The sequence below is a fragment of the Saccoglossus kowalevskii genome, chromosome 11, assembly GCF_978046115.1.
Source record: "Saccoglossus kowalevskii chromosome 11, keSacKowa6.1, whole genome shotgun sequence".
In the NCBI taxonomy this organism is placed as follows: domain Eukaryota; kingdom Metazoa; phylum Hemichordata; class Enteropneusta; family Harrimaniidae; genus Saccoglossus; species Saccoglossus kowalevskii.
In genome coordinates this window covers 27,831,438-27,846,712 of record NC_140651.1, presented here as the reverse complement: position 1 = coordinate 27,846,712, position 15,275 = coordinate 27,831,438, and positions in this window count along the sequence as shown.

The window sequence follows — 15,275 nt, the reverse complement described above, 5'->3', positions numbered from 1 at the left end:
TCTCTATCATGCTAAATTCAAACGTATCACTGCAAAAGCTAAAAATTTATTGATCTAACTGTATTTTTGTGTGTCTGCCTAATTCAACATTATGTTTATGGCCAAAACAGCGAAAACTCTTCGGTATAAATTTTAATCTATAATTGCTTTCCAATAAATCTCCCAGGTTATAATACTACATTGATTTTTTTCGAAAGTACACAGCCTGGATGATTGTGAAATTGAGGCATGCCATTCTTGCTGACAACAATTGTTTTATTCTTTGAGTAAATATCCCTAAGAAATTTGCAGTATCTGCAACTTGCTTTTCAAGCCAGGCAATGCCGAAACCATATTTGAACATAAGATTTTTATGTGGGTTTCCCAAGTAAGTCTGCCGGTCTTGTCTAATCGTTTAAGCATGATATAACATGTTTTGGGGTTCCAGCTATTTATTATTTAATTTTAACCAATATAAGATACAACGCTTGAAATAACCACAGCATAATGGCAGCCTTCCACATTCGTCCAACATCGCTACATTGTTTGTACAACTATTAATGCTAAGTAGATATCTGCAAAATGTTGTCTGTACCCTCTCGATTTCCGAATTTTCGTACCCCCATATCGCTACCATAAGAAATAGCTGGCACAATGATTGCATCAGACAAATTAAATGCACTAACCAATGGCATACTACCAAGTTTCTTGCAGTACGTAAATTTGTTGGTTTACTGTAAATCTGTTTTTAGAGGGCGGTAAAATAATATGCATATAGTAGCAGTTTAGCAGCGGTCTCAATAAACTTCAATGACTACATCTCCTTTTTATGAACCCACTAAAAATATAGAAAATTTTCTAAGACATCAAAAATAACGTGTAAAAAATATGTTTGAAAAATATGATTTATCGCATAGTTTCAGTGCTGAAACAACACTGTGGGATAAATTTTTGGCTGCAAGAAGCTCTTCAACCTTTACAACTCGTGATGATAAATCTTCGTCATTTTTTTAATGATGTTTTCAACCCTTAGCTGTACACTATGTCCAATAACACAGGCTACACGTACTAATACAATAAGTTGACTACATTTGGCTGATACACTTAGAACAAAACAGTATATATGCCATCATTAACTTGAAGAATACAAAACTAATGAACCAATATGAAAGTACAGTGTCGTGTCAATCCCGTTCGAACCCCACACTTTACTAACTGAGCAAACACTACCACAAGACAAACGAACCCATTCAGGGTCACCACATCCTTCAGAGAGTGACTACTATTACAATATTGTTTCAATGTTGCTTTAATATTTAACATCAGCTGCTTGAACGCGATCTTCATTACACCATCGCGGAATCACCGAATAAAAGCTTGCCAATTTATAACAACCTGTTTTGATTGGCAGCTGTTGAACTGAGACGGCGTAACTTCACGAATGACATTTAAAGCTCGTTGTCACCTAAATGCTCATTACTATGCAATTTCGACCGAGTCTGATAGTTACCCCACCGAGTCAAGTGATTTAAACGATGATAATTATTTTAATTAATACTGTTTGTTTTATTATGTTCTAATCTACGATCATAAATCTATTCACTTCCACTTCGACCGAACCCCCCGAACCCCCCCCCCCAAACTACGGGCCTGTTTGTCGTAGTTTAAGCCATTCACCTGCCTTAAAAAAATAGTCCGTGAATTATCAGGGGGAAATTCTTCTCCTCTGAGGTTCTCTACACGTGTCAGGGGGAAATATCGTCTCGTCTCTATGTCTCGTCCCCTTGAGGTACGGGATCGGGAAAGTCACTTAAGCTTTACAGTCAAATAAGACACACACAGCGAAATACATTTCAACTCTCGTCTTAGTCGGTCAGTCGAGCACTCATAAGACACAGCGCCCTGGGGAAAAGTCCCCAAGACTATCGCAAGGCTGACCCAGAATCTCTCTAGACTGCGTCAAGACTAGCCCCAAGACTAGGACTGCGTCTCTCCTCGTGTACTCGCCAAGACCAACTCAAAACAACTTTATTCACTTTCAAAACCTTAACCAATTACAAAGCAGTAAAAAGACTCTAGGGCGTAACCTTCAATCATACAGCCAATCACACTAAGTACTGGACACGTCATATCTTTTGATTAATCGTTCACTACATTAATAACTGCAAATACCAAACTGTCAAAAATAATAGTCCGAATATCGACGGTAATATCATCGTAATTAGTTCCAAATCAGTCGAGTTCCGTCCAGAACCTCAAATGGGCCGAAACGATGACAGACATAACACAGCCATTCTCTAATCAGCTAATTAAGTCGATTAACAGATACGTGCAAACAATTTCATCATAGAATATAAAACTGGGATTCTTTAAACCTGAATAAAAATATCGTTGTACATATTGTAGACAGAAGGCGGCTATTCGTGAAGAGAGGTGAATTAAGCCCTGTCCACCCGCGTGGTTTGACATATAGAGTAATTCCGCTGGGATCCAGTGGCGTCCCTGCCAAAAGAACTCAAGAAAAAGAGTCTGCAAGAAGTCGACCATATGTTTCGGCGGACACAGACACATAACCGGTGTAATAACTTTGAGGCGACGAGCTGATTTATTACTAGGGTGCGCCCTTTATATGACATTGCTGGTGCATACTTGGTCCACCTTTCAAATTTTGTTTTAACCTTTTCTGTAATGTCATCCCAGTTTTTAGCTATGTATTCATGTTTATTTCTGAGGAATGTTCCAAGGACCTTCAACCCGTCACTATTCCAATCGATAACCAGAGGTGTGTCAGTTCTATCTCGCCACTTTCCAACCCATAACCCTTGCGACTTTGTGTAGTTCACAAGCGAGTTGCTGGCACCTTCATAATTCGCAGCCATTTCCCAAGTTTAGAAAATTCGCACTGCTGGGTAAGAAAAAAAGCTGATATAATCAGCATTGACGGTGAGATTCACGTGTTTTCCACCAGAGTCATTTACCTCAACACCATGTTCTTGGTTCTTATTTTATGCAGAAGTGGTTCAGTAGCAATAGTATAAAGTTGACTGGAGAGTGAACAACCCTGGCGTATGCCATGTAGAAACGGCATAGGGGTTGTGAGGGTATTATTAATGCGTACAAGACTCCGTGTGCCAGTATATATCAGTTTCATGTATTTTAAAAATGTATTCCCAAAACCGAATGCTTCAAGTGTTTTAAAAAGATAACAATGATTCACTCGATCAAAGGCTTTCTCTTGACCCAGTGCGACAATGCCGAGCTGAATGTTATTGTGGTTAGAGTAGTAATTAAGTCGCGCACTAAGTTTATGTTGTCAAAAATTTGTCTACCGGATATGGAGTAGGTTTGATCCTCATGAATGATGTTACCAATTGCAGATCTTAGCCTGATTGAGAGTGCCTTCGTTAAAATATTGTAGTCCGCACATAGAAGACTCACCGGTCTCCAATTTTTCAATAAGCAGTTGTTGCCCTTCATAGGTAGAAGTGTAATAACTGCACGCAGACATGACAGAGGAAGCTGACCGTCCTCAAGAGAAGCAGAGATAACTTGGTGGAGATCAGGATCCAGAAGAGACCAGAAGTGCCTGTAAAACTCACCAGGTAAACCATCAATGCCTAGAGAACTACCTTTAGATAACATTTTAAAGGCCATAGAAAGCTCATCAAAGAACAATATGCATCGCAATCTACTTTCAAGGCGTTTTCAAGTTGAGGGAGATCTTCTAAAATGATATTTTGGGACTCAACTGACACCGGGACAGGGGAGAAGAGATCGGTATAAAATTGTTTAGTTAACATGCGTATTTCGGCCTTGGAGTCAGTGGTTGTATCGTCTGGCTTTTGTAGTTGGGTCATAATCTTTTTGCTCCTATTGTGTTTTTCAATGTTAAAGAAAAACGTAAGGCAGTTGGTGCGTCATTTTCGTTCAGGATTTTGTGGCAAGCCCTTATTTATGTGGTGGATAAGTTTATATCGCAAAACTAGGCGTTGGGGTGTTCTTTTCGTCACATAAGACGAACTGACTAATCATGCGGAATTGTTATTGAAACGGACATCGATTGCGTTGTGTTTTCTTGAGTTGAACAGACGTGAGATATAATTCAAACTTGATTATTTACTACTCAACATGAACATCAATACGTTGTACAGCAAATACTTCTTGGTATAAAATATAGATCGCTAAATAATAGCTCCATGAGGAGTTGACATCGTAGAGAGCATAGAAAGGAGGGTGTGCATAACGAGCATCAAGTTGCGAAGCTACCATAGAAGGAATTACAGCGACGGCCTGAATCGGACTTCTCACAACAGCGCTATGCCTGGTTAATGTAATTGTCAACGTTAGAGCGGCATTTGTCTCGGTGACAGGTAATCGGAGAAGTGCCAAACACGTGTTTGTACTCTAGAATATATCATGCCAAAAACGTTCCGAAAATAAAACAACGCTAATGATTGGCGCATGCAAACGAAACATAGCGCTGTCATTCCATATTAGGAGTGACACGCGACTAACACGAGGCAGAACTATGGTGGGAATTTTGGGCGGTAAACAGACATGTACCGCGAGAACGCAATGGGAAACAATGTAGCGAACGTTTGGATATAGCGTCACGGTTGCTACAGAAACCGATCTAGTCTCTCAGGGCTCAACTCGTGGTTATCAAAACAATGTCTGAAATTACAAACTAGCTTAGAGAACATCATACAGAAAGTAAAATTTTGTCATGTTAGATAACTGCGCGCGACATACTCCGGGGCGCAAAAATCACGAGAAGATCTCGGGATAACCTGAATCGAACATGATAAATTTTAAAATTAACTTGAATAAATCTCTGAAATTTAAATGACAGACTCTCAACAATAAACACATGTCAATCACATTGAACATCAGATATGAATTGTGAGTTTCAATCTTAGTTAAAACAGCAAATAACACGGTATATCAATACAGTATATCATGAACACATTGCAGATTTTGCTTTACTGCACGGAACAAATGATTCTCATTGAAAACTTGAAATAAAGTTATTGCTGCCCCTTTGCATTCATTTTTTATTAAGTCATCAAGTAGCGTCTTTTTTCATTAAGTTGTGCAGCGACTAAGTTACTTGGTTCATGTACTTGTTCTAGTTCATTGACTTCTTTACATAGTGTGTGCTTGGTTTGTTTGTAACTATGAGTGAGCTTAGCACTATATTGTTTAGTTAGCTCTTTTATTTTATATTTACCGACATCCCACCGCATTTGAGTCAAAACTTGTTTTTGTATACGCCATGCCAACTAGTAATCATTAAGTATTTGACAGTATTCGTCGTCCTGTAGCAGGTTTAAATTAAAGCACCATATAGGGATATGGTTGCTGATCTGCTTAAACGACAAACGAAGCTTGACAAGGCAATGGTCGGAAAAATCGTTATGAGGCTGAATAGATGCAACTTTAATTCTGGCAGCAAGAAATTTAGATAAAAAGAAAGTGTCAATACGGGATTTACTTTGATTTCTTGACCATGTGTATTCCCGTGATGTGGTATTGAAATAACGCCATGAGTCAATAAGTTCGAAGCGCCTTACAGTGTTTGATAAAAAATTAGCGGATGGAGGATGTGTTTCGGGGCTGTATAATCTGTCCATAACAGGGTTTGCAGTGCAATTATAGTCTCCTCCTATGATGACTGGATCTTGATTTAGACCATTTAGAAATTGTTTTAAAACCTTGAAAAAAGCAAGCAGTTCCACACCATCGTTCGGAGCGTAAACGTTGATCAGGAGTGCCTTCAACATTCAAGTGGATATGTAATAACCGGCCAGGAACTACATCGTTGCAGCTCAGTACTGTAACATTGTTTTTAGGATTTATTAATATGGCGATACCAGCGGAGTGCGTAGTTCCGTGAGAGAAGAGCGGCCATCTTGACCGCCACACTAGTCGCGGGTCTGAAAAGACCCACGTACTAAAATAGAGATAATAAGGCGACAAAACGCCTGACGAACAAATAAATGCAACCAGGGGAAGCAGAAAATACTAATAAGGCATCTTAAACAGGTTAGATTACTCACAGTAGTCACTGACAAGCCAACCAACGGAGTTTTCCGGGAGCTCAGGAGCGACGTGTGTATGACAACATAGGTAACATTTCAATGTAAATCTGAAAACTTTGACCTAGCTTTTCACAACTTTGTAAGCACTTTGTTCAACCTCTTACGCCCGGGTAGTGGTACAATCTGTGAACATAAATGACTTAAACTTTCACACATTGTTTTCTGAATTTAACTGCGGGGTTTTATATGAAATGACTTTGGGGAAATATACACGCATATCTACCAACTTATCAATCGCTTTTCACATTTTAGGCTGTTTTTTTACATTTTACGGGGGCTCATATGACAGGCTGCTAACATCGAAGGCTTCAAATGAATGTTAATAATTGTTCATACTTTATAAAGACAGAGTTCGATATAACAACAACTTAGGTCAAATAAACACGCAAATCTACCAACTTTGCAATCGCTTTGCATAACTTTGCACGCTGTTTTATCAGCTTTAGAGCAATAAGGTGCAGACTGCAGAAACTGTTTTTCATTGAAAATACAAACACGAAACTTTCAATGATCTTGAAAATTTCTAAAAATTTCCACAAATTTTTACAATAAATGTTTGACATTAGAGTAGGAAATAATGCATACAAATTGCGTAATTGTCTTTTCAATGAGTAAGGCAAAACCTAAAAATAATTCTACGGCTGGTTTTCTCAGATGGTCTCCCATGCAAGAACTAACCACGACCGATACATATTTACTTTTGTGATAGGTCGATCACCTGACCACTCACCTATGAGAATCATACAAATTTTATTGAATTTGGAGACCATTTAATGTTTGGAAATAATTCAAAATTCTACGTCCTTCGGGGGCCACTACGATATTCAAACGGCATTTTACAAGATATTTCTTCACTTTTCCGAACTTTTAACAACAGGTCTCGATAATATAACAACATAGGTAACATTTCTATGTACATCTGACAACTTTGAACTAGCTTTTCACAACTTTGTAAGAACTTTGTTTAACCTTTTACGCTTGGATAGTTGTACAATCTGTAAACATAAATTTGACTTTTTTAAGACTTTTACATATTGTTTTCTGAATTTAACTGCGGGGTTCTATACGAAATGACTTATGGGAAATACACACGCATATCTACCAACTTATCAATCGCTTTTCACATTTTAGGCTGTTTTTTTTTACATTTTACGGGGGCTCATATGACAGGCTGCTAACACCGAAGGCTTCAAATGAATGTTAATAATTGTTATACTTTGTAAAGACAGGGTTCGATATAACAACAACTTAGGTCAAATAAACACGCAAATCTACCAACTTTGCAATCGTTTTGCACAACTTTGCACGCTGTTTTATCAGCTTTTGAACAATTTGGTTCAGACTGCAAAAACTGTTTTTGTCATTGAAAAAACAAACATATTTTAAAACTTTCTATGATTTTGAAAATTTCAGAAATTTTAACAAATTTCTACAATTATGTTTGACATTAGGGTAGGGAATAATGTACAAAGAATGCGTAATTGTCTTTTCAATGTGTAATACAAAACGTAAAAATAATTCTACGGCTGGTTTTCTCAGATGGTCTCCCATGCAAGTACTAACCACGACCGATTACTATTTACTTTAGTGATATGTCGATCACCTGACCACTCACGTATGAGAATTAAATTAAATTCATTGAATTTAGAGACCATTTAATGTTTGGAAATGTTCCAAAATTTCACGTCCTTCGGGGGACACTACGATATTCAAACAGCACTTTACGAGATATTTTTTCACTTTTCCGATCTTTCAACAACTGTTCTCGATAATATGACAAAATAGGTAACATTTCCAGTAAATCTGACAACTTTGCACTAGTTTTTCACAACTTTGTAAGCACTTTGTTTAACCTCTTACGCTTGGGTAGTGGTACAGTCTGCGATCATAAAAGACTTAGAGGAAATATACAAGCATATCTACCAACTTTTCACATTTTACTAACATTGAAGGCTTTAAATGGATTTTATTCATTTTTCATACTTTGTAACTGCAGGGCTCGATATAACAACAACCTAGGTCAAATAGACATGCAAATCTACCAACTTGCAATCGCTTTACACAACTTTGCACGCTGTTTTATCTACTTTGCCGTACTTTGCCACTACTTTGCCATACTTTGCACTACTTTTCAGTACTTTGCCACTACATTTCAGTACTTTGCCAGTTCTTTGCCGTACTTTGCAACTACTTTGCAGTACTTTGCCACTACTTTGCAGTACTTTACCACTACTTTTCAGTACTTTGCCACTACGTTTCAGTACTTTGCCACTATTTGCAGTACTCTGCCACGACTTTGCAGTACTTTGCAACTACTTTGCAGTATATTGTCATTACTTTGCAGTACTTTGCACTACTTTTCAGTACTTTGCCACTACTTTGCCGTACTTTGCCACTACTTTTCAGTACTTTGCCACTTCTCTGCCATACTTTGCCACTACTTTGCGTTACTTTGCCACTACTTTTCAGTACTTTGCCACTACTTTTCAGTACTTTGCCGCTACTTTGCCGTACATTGCCATTACTTCACAGTACTTTGACACTACTTTGCCGTACTTTGCCACTACTTTTCAGTACTTTGCCACTACTTTGCCGTACTTTGCCACTACTTTTCAGTACTTTGCCACTTCTCTGCCATACTTTGCCACTACTTTGTGTTACTTTGCCACTACTTTTCAGTACTTTGCCACTACTTTGCCGTACTTTGCCACTACTGTGCAGTATTTTGACACTACTTTGCCGTAATTTGCAGTATTTTGCAGCTATTTTGCAGTACTTTGTCCCTACTTTGCCGTACTTTGACCCTACTTTGCCCTACTTTTCAGTACTTTGCCACTACTTTGCCGTTCTTTGCAGTATTTTGCCACAACTTTGCCGTACTTTGACCCTACTTTTAGGTACTTTGCCACTACTTTGCCATTCTTTGCAGTACTTTGCCGTACTTTGCCACTACAATGCCACACATTTTCACAACTTTGCCGTATTTTGCCACTACTTTTCATTACTTTGCCGTACTTTGCAGTACTTTACCACTACTTTGCAGTACTATGCCACTACTTTGCCGTACTTTGCCACTACTTTGGCGTACTTTGCCACTACTTTGCCACAAATTGTCACAACTTTGCCAATTCTTTGCCGTGCTTTGCCACTACTTTGCCGTTCTTTGCAGTACTTTGCCACTACTTTTCAGTACTTTGCCGTACTTTGCCACTACTATGCCACAAATTTTCACTACTTTGCCACTTCTTTGCCGTCCTTTGCCACTACTTTGCCGTCCTTTGCCACACTTTTCAGTACTTTGCCGAACTTTGCCACTACTTTTCAATAGTTTGCCGTACTATGCAGTATTTTGTCACTACTTTTGCAATACTATGACACTACTTTGCCGTACTTTGCCACTACTTTTCAGTACTTTGCCACTACTTTGCAGTACTCTACCACTATTTTGCCGTACTTTGCCACAACTTTGCCATTCTTTGCAACTAATTCGCAGCACTTTGCCACTAATTTGCCACAAATTTTCACTACTTTGCCACTTCTTTGCCGTCCTTTGCCACTACTTTGCCACTACTTTGCCGTACTTTGCCACTACTTTTCAATAGTTTGCCGTACTATGCAGTATTTTGTCACTACTTTGCAGTACTATGACACTACTTTGCCGTACTTTGCCACTACTTTTCAGTACTTTGCCACTACTTTGCAGTACTCTGCCACTACTTTGCCACAACTTTGCCATTCTTTGCAACTAATTCGCAGCACTTTGCCACTAATTTGCCGCACTTTGCCCTACTTTTCAGTGCTTTGCCACTACTTAGCCCTACTTTGCCAATACTTTGCCGCACTTTGCCACTAATTTGCCGTACATTGCCACTACTTTTCAGTACTTTGCCACTGCTTTGTCCTACTTTGCCGTTCTTTGCGGTACTATGCCACTACTTTGCTTACTTTGCCACTACATTGCCGCACTTTGCCCTACTTTTCAGTGCTTTGCCACTACTTAGCCCTACTTTGCCACTACTTTTCAGTACTTTGCCACTTTTCTGCCATACTTTGCCACTACTTAGCGTTACTTTGCCACTACTTTTCAGTACTTTGCCACTACTTTGTCACTACTTTGCCGTACTTTGCCACTATTTTTCAGTACTTTGCCACTTCTCTGCCTTACTTTGACACTACTTTGCGTTACTTTGCCACTACTTTTCTGTACTTTGCCAATACTTTTCAGTACTTTGCCGTACATTGCCATTACTGTGCAGTATTTTGACACTACTTTGCCTAATTTGCAGTATTTTGCCGCTACTTTGCAGTACTTTGTCCCTACTTTGCCGTACTTTGACCCTACTTTTCAGTACTTTGCCACTACTTTGGCGTTCTTTGCAGTACTTTGCCACAATTTTGCCGTACTTTGACCCTACTTTTCAGCACTTTGCCACTACTTTGCCGTGCTTTGCCACTACTTTGCCATTCTTTGCAGTACTTTGCCGTACTTTGCCACTACAATGCCACAAATTTTCACAACTTTGCCGTATTTTGCCACTACTTTTCATTACTTTGCCGTACTTTGCCACTACTTTGCCGTACTTTGCCACTACTTTGCCACAAATTGTCACTACTTTGCCAATTCTATACCTTGCTTTGCCACTACTTTGTCGTTCTTTGCAGTACTTTGCCACTACTTTTCAGTACTTTGCCGTACTTTGCCACTACCATGCCACAAATTTTCACTACTTTGCCACTTCTTTGCCGTCCTTTGCCACTACTTTGCAGTACTTTGCCACTACTTTTCAGTACTTTGCCGTACTTTGCCGAACTTTGCCACTACTTTTCAATAGTTTGCCGTACTATGCAGTAACTTGTCACTACTTTTGCAGTACTATGACACTACTTTGCCGTACTTTGCCACTACTTTTCAGTACTCTGCCACTACTTTGCCGTACTTTGCCAACACTCTGCTGCACTTTGCCACTACTTTTTAGTACTTTGCCACTGCTTTGCCCTACTTTGCCACTACTTTGCCGTACTTTGCCACTACTTTTCAATAGTTTGCCGTACTTTGCCATAACTTTGCCATTCTTTGCAACTAATTCGCAGCACTTTGCCACTACTTCGCCGCACTTTGCCCTACTTTCCAGTGCTTTGCCACTACTTGGCCCTACTTTGCCAATACTTTGCCGCACTTTGCCACTACTTTGCCGTACTTTGCCAATACTTTTCAGTACTTTGCCACTGCTTTGTCCTACTTTGCCACTACTTTCCCGTACTTTGCCACTACTTTTCAATAGTTTGCCGTACTATGCAGTATTTTGTCACTACTTTGCAGTACTATGACACTACTTTGCCGTACTTTGCCACTACTTTTCAGTACTTTGCCGTACTTTGCCACAACTTTGCCATTCTTTGCAACTAATTCGCAGTACTTTGCCACTACTTTGCCGCTCTTTGCCCTACTTTTCAGTGCTTTGCCACTACTTGGCCCTACTTTGCTAATACTTTGCCGCACTTTGCCACTACTTTGCCGTACATTGCCACTACTTTTCAGTACTTTGCCACTGCTTTGTCCTACTTTGCCGTTTTTTGCAGCACTTTGCCACTACTTTTCAGTAGTGCCGTACTTTGCCACTACTATGCCACACATTTTCACAACTTTGCCACCTCTTTGCCGTGCTTTGCCACTACTTTGCCGTTCTTTGCAGTACTTTGCCACTACTTTTCAGTATGTTGCCTCCACTTTGCCGTACTTTGCCACTACTTTGCCGTACTTTGCCACTACTTTGCCTTACTTTGCCACTACTTTGCCGCACTTTGCCACTATTTGCAGTACTTTGCCATTACTTTGCCATAAATTTTCACTACTTTGCCAATTCTTTGCCGTGCTTTGCCACTACTTTGCCGTTCTTTGCAGTACTTTGCCACTACTTTTCAGTACTTTGCCGTACTTTGCCACTACTATGCCACAAATTTTCACTACTTTGCCACTTCTTTGCCATCCTTTGCCACTACTTTGCCGTTCTTTGCAGTACTTTGCCACTACTTTGCAGTGCTATGCCACTACTTTGCTTACTTTGCCACTACATTGTCGTACTTTGCCACTACTTTTCAATACTTTGCCACTACTTCGCTGTTATTTTCAGTACTTTGCTTCTACTTTGCCGTACTTTGCCACTACATTGCCGCACTTTGCCCTACTTTTCAGTGCTTTGCCACTACTTAGCCCTACTTTGCCACTACGTTTCAGTACTTTGCCACTTCTCTGCCATACTTTGCCACTACTTAGCGTTACTTTGCCACTACTTTTCAGTACTTTGCCACTACTTTGCCACTACTTTGCCGTACTTTGCCACTACTTTTCAGTACTTTGCCACTTCTCTGCCATACTTTGACACTACTTTGCGTTACTTTGCCACTACTTTCCAGTACTTTGCCGCTACTTTGCCGTACATTGCCATTACTGTGCAGTATTTTGACACTACTTTGCCGTTCTTTGCAGTACTTTGCCACAACTTTGCCTTACTTTGACCCTACTTTTCAGTACTTTGCCACTACTTTGCCGTTTTTTGCCACTACTTTGCTACAAATTGTCCCTACTTTGCCGTGCTTTGCCACTACTTTGCCATTCTTTGCAGTACTTTGCCGTACTTTGCCACTACAATGCCACACATTTTCACAACTTTGCCGTATTTTGCCACTACTTTTCATTACTTTGCCGTACTTTGCAGTACTTTTCCACTACTTTGCAGTACTATGCCACTACTTTTAGGTACTTTGCCACTACTTTGCCGTACTTTGCCACTACATTGCCACAAATTGTCACTACTTTGCCAATTCTATACCTTGCTTTGCCACTACTTTGTCGTTCTTTGCAGTACTTTGCCACTACTATGCCACAACTTTTCACTACTTTGCCACTTCTTTGCCGTCCTTTGCCACTACTTTGCCGTTTTTTGCAGTACTTTGCCACTACTTTTCAGTACTTTGCCGTACTTTGCCACTACTTTTCAATAGTTTGCCGTACTATGCAGTATTTTGTCACTACTTTAGCAGTACTATGACACTACTTTACCGTACTTTGCCACTACTTTTCAGTACTGTGCCACTACTTTGCAGTACTCTGCCACTACTTTGCCGTACTTTGCCACAACTTTGCCATTCTTTGCAACTAATTCGCAGCACTTTGCCACTAATTTGCCACAAATTTTCACTACTTTGCCACTTCTTTGCCGTCCTTTGCCACTACTATGCCACTACTTTGCCGTATTTTGCCACTACTTTGCCGAACTTTGCCACTACTTTGCCAATTCTATGTCTTGCTTTGCCACTACTTTGCCGTTCTTTGCAGTACTTTGCCACTACTTTGCCGTACTTTGCCACTACTTTGCCTTACTTTGCCACTACTTTGCCGCACTTTGCCACTATTTGCAGTACTTTGCCATTACTTTGCCACAAATTTTCACTACTTTGCCACAATTCTTTGCCGTGCTTTGCCACTACTTTGCCGTTCTTTGCAATACTTTGCCACTACTTTTCAGTACTTTGCCGTACTTTGCCACTACTATGCCACAAATTTTCACTACTTTGCCACTTCTTTGCCATCCTTTGCCACTACTTTGCCGTTCTTTGCAGTACTTTGCCACTACTTTGCAGTGCTATGCCACTACTTTGCTTACTTTGCCACTACATTGTCGTACTTTGCCACTACTTTTCAATACTTTGCCACTACTTCGCTGTTATTTTCAGTACTTTGCTTCTACTTTGCCGTACTTTGCCACTACATTGCCGCACTTTTCCCTACTTTTCAGTGCGTTGCCACTACTTAGCCCTACTTTGCCACTACTTTTCAGTACTTTGCCACTTCTCTGCCATACTTTGCCACTACTTAGCGTTACTTTGCCACTACTTTTCAGTACTTTGCCACTACAATGCCACACATTTTCACAACTTTTCAGTATTTTGCCACTACTTTTCATTACTTTGCCGTACTTTGCAGTACTTTTCCACTACTTTGCAGTACTATGCCACTACATTGCCGCACTTTGCCACTACTTTGCCGTACTTTGCCACTACTTTGCCACAAATTGTCACTACTTTGCCAATTCTATACCTTGCTTTGCCACTACTTTGTCGTTCTTTGCAGTACTTTGCCACTACTTTTCAGTACTTTGCCGTACTTTGCCACTACTATGCCACAACTTTTCACTACTTTGCCACTTCTTTGCCGTCCTTTGCCACTACTTTGCCGTTCTTTGCAGTACTTTGCCACTACTTTTCAGTACTTTGCCGTACTTTGCCACTACTTTTCAATAGTTTGCCGTACTATGCAGTATTTTGTCACTAGTTTTGCAGTACTATGACACTACTTTACCATACTTTGCCACTACTTTTCAGTACTGTGCCACTACTTTGCAGTACTCTGCCACTACTTTGCCGTACTTTGCCACAACTTTGCCATTCTTTGCAACTAATTCGCAGCACTTTGCCACTAATTTGCCACAAATTTTCACTACTTTGCCACTTCTTTGCCGTCCTTTGCCACTACTATGCCACTACTTTGCCGTACTTTGCCACTACTTTGCCGAACTTTGCCACTACTTTGCCACAAATTGTCACTACTTTGCCAATTCTATGCCTTGCTTTGCCACTACTTTGCCGTTCTTTGCAGTACTTTGCCACTACTTTTCAGTACTTTGCCGTACTTTGCCACTACTATGCCACAAATTTGCACTACTTTGCCACTTCTTTGCCGTCCTTTGCCACTACTTTGCAGTACTTTGCCACTACTTTTCAGTACTTTGCCGTACTTTGCCGAACTTTGCCACTACTTTTCAATAGTGTGCCGTACTATGCAGTATTTTGTCACTACTTTTGCAGTACTATGACACTACTTTGCCGTACTTTGCCACTACTTTTCAGTACTTTGCCACTACTTTGCAGTACTCTGCCACTACTTTGCCGTACTTTGCCACAACTTTGCCATTCTTTGCAACTAACTCGCAGCACTTTGCCACTAATTTGCCACAAATTTTCACTACTTTGCCACTACTTTGCTACAAATTGTCCCTACTTTGCCGTGCTTTGCCACTACTTTGCCATTCTTTGCAGTACTTTGCCGTACTTTGCCACTACAATGCCACACATTTTCACAACTTTGCCGTATTTTGCCACTACTTTTCATTACTTTGCCGTACTTTGCAGTACTTT